The sequence below is a fragment of the Spinacia oleracea genome, unplaced genomic scaffold, assembly GCF_020520425.1.
Source record: "Spinacia oleracea cultivar Varoflay unplaced genomic scaffold, BTI_SOV_V1 SOVchr0_108, whole genome shotgun sequence".
Taxonomy (NCBI): domain Eukaryota; kingdom Viridiplantae; phylum Streptophyta; class Magnoliopsida; order Caryophyllales; family Amaranthaceae; genus Spinacia; species Spinacia oleracea.
The window spans coordinates 14,850-17,509 of NW_026614436.1; the positions used below are offsets into that span (position 1 = coordinate 14,850).

At 36.8% G+C, this 2,660-nt stretch overlaps 1 long non-coding RNA gene across 1 annotated transcript; it reads right to left on the reverse strand.

Moving 5' to 3' along the window:
• Window positions 1-1,759: 1,759 nt before the first annotated feature.
• Window positions 1,760-2,199, reverse strand: LOC130465234 (uncharacterized). Its single transcript, XR_008925514.1, has 2 exons — window positions 2,145-2,199; window positions 1,760-2,043 (listed from the first exon to the last, which is right to left on the reverse strand). It is a non-coding gene; the product is annotated as an uncharacterized lncRNA (long non-coding RNA).
• Between the last annotated feature and the right edge of the window lie 461 nt (window positions 2,200-2,660).

Below are 2,660 nucleotides of genomic sequence, written 5' to 3' on the forward strand. Positions count from 1 at the left end.
AATGCATACTTGGACCAAGGGCATTATTTCCTTCAGAAGGATCTAGGAGAAGCACAGTACATATTGGGCATCAAGATTTACAGAGATAGATCTAAAAGGATGATTGGACTTAGTCAAAGCACTTATATCAATAAGGTGCTTGATAGGTTCAAGATGGCGGACTCCAAGCGAGGCTACCTACCCATGTCTCATGGAATGACTCTAAGCAAGACTCAGTGCCCAAAAACACTTGATGAGCGTAGACGAATGAATGGGATTCCATATGCATCATTGATTGGTTCAATAATGTATGCTATGATATGTACACGCCCGGATGTTGCGTACGCACTCAGTGCTACGAGCAGATACCAGTCAGACCCAGGAGAGGCGCATTGGACTGCTGCCAAGAACATTCTGAAGTACCTGAAAAGGCACAAAGATGACTTCCTGGTCTATGGTGGAGATGATGAATTAATTGTTAAAGGCTATACGAACGCAAGTTTCCAAACCGACAAAGATGATTTCAGATCATAGTCTGGGTTTGTCTTCTGCCTCAACGGAGGAGCAGTAAGCTGGAAAAGTGCTAAGCAAAGCACCATTGCGGATTCTACAACTGAAGCGGAGTACATTGTTGCACATGAAGCAGCAAAGGAAGCTATATGGCTAAGGAAGTTCATAGGTGAACTTGGTGTAGTCCCCTCCATTAAAGGACCAATAGCCCTGTATTGTGACAATAACGGAGCTATTGCACAGGCAAAGGAGCCTAGACACCACCAGAGAGTCAAGCATGTACTTCGTAGATTTCACCTTCTACGAGAGTTCGTTGAAAGAAAAGAAGTCGAGATAAGCAAAATTGGAACTGATGACAACATATTAGATCCATTGACTAAACCTCTGCCGCAGGCGAAGCACAACTCGCACACTGCAGCTATGGGAATCAAGCATATTGGAGAATGGCTTTGATGTCTCTGTTTAATGTTTTAAAGTTTTAGAGTTTAAATCTTTGTAAAACATTATTGGTTAATCATTCACAATAAATGAAAAGAATTCATTTTTCCATTTAATTTGTGGTTTATTAAATGATGAGTCCCTTCAATTTGACGATATATTCAAGAGAGACTGTCAGTACCAGTCCTGTGACTAAGAAATGTCTATCAAGTGAACTTGAATGTCAAAGGTTGAAAATGGTCCCTAGTCGGAGTTTTCTATAAAATTGGACGCATAGACACTAGTGGAAAAAGGGTCATTTGCATCGCACTTTTAAGCATATTTGCGTCGCACATCGTGCGTGGCAAAAGCTCTCGACGCAAATGACTAAAAGTCATTTGCGTCGCACATTTGTGCGACGCAAATAACCTTATTTGCGTCGCACAATTAGCAAAAGTGCGTTGCAAATAACTTTTCAACATGGTGCCTGAAAAGTCATTTGCAACGCACATTAGCTAAATGTGCGACGCAAATAAGGTTCATTTGCGTCGCACATTTAGCTAATGTGCGTTGCAAATGACTTTTCAGGCACCATGTTGAAAAGTTATTTGCAACGCACTTTTGCTAATTGTGCGACGCAAATGACTTTTAGGCGCAAAAAAAAAAAAGTCATTTGCCACGCACAATAGCTTAATGTGCGACGCAAATGACAATTTTAGCGCCAAAAAATTAAGTCATTTGCCTCGCACATTGAGCTAACGTGCGTTGCAAATGACTTATTTTTTTTTAAAAAAATATTCGTTTTTTAATGTTAGTTGGAAATTCCGACATGATCGTCTTTGAAATTAGACGGTTCATTCCCAATACCGGGAATACATTTATAATTAATACCTGTCACAAAAGTTTACAACGTAATTAACGTTCCCAATAAAAGGCAATTAAATTCGTCATAGATCGATCAACCAACATGTTACAACAAACATAAAATTATTACAACAAAGGTACGTAGCTAGCTAGAGATCAAGTTCATATTACAAATTAAGCTAAAAATTCGACATTGTTCATGAAGTAATCTGCCCAAAAATCTTTCACCTCATTAATCTCCTCCGCTGAATAAGGCAATGTTCTTGAAAAATCCTAAAAAAGTGTAAATAATTCAATTTATCAACGATTGATCAATATAATAGTTTTGTGTACTTCAATTTATTATATAAAGTACGTAGTTTATGAGAACATACCTTAGTAAGATCTTGACTATTACCATGATTCATTATTATGTCGTACATAAACGCATGACGTAGTAGCCACAATCTAGTGATCCCGGTTGTTGAGCACACTAAATGCATTAAAATAAATAACACAAGTAAAATTTCTATCACATTGTATGTTATAATTTTGAAAAACTTATTTCTTAGGTAAATAATAAACTAATTATATATATATATATACCTGTGCTGGAATCCATGTTAATTTAGTTCCCTTAGATTGTCCACCTAGTCTCTTGTAACTCCGAAAAGCACTACACATTCGATAAAATATGCAATTATATATACTTTGTTTACACATGTAAATGCAAAGAATATTTTACATGTAAGTGCAATTATATACTTTGTTTACACATGTAAATGCAATTATATACGTAGTAGTCACATTTAAGGCTAATTGGGTCGAACGTTCTAGGTCATTTTTAGGCAAAAATGATGTTTTCGAACCCAACTTTGAACTAAAGAACCTAAGGAATGTTTTCAAACTTA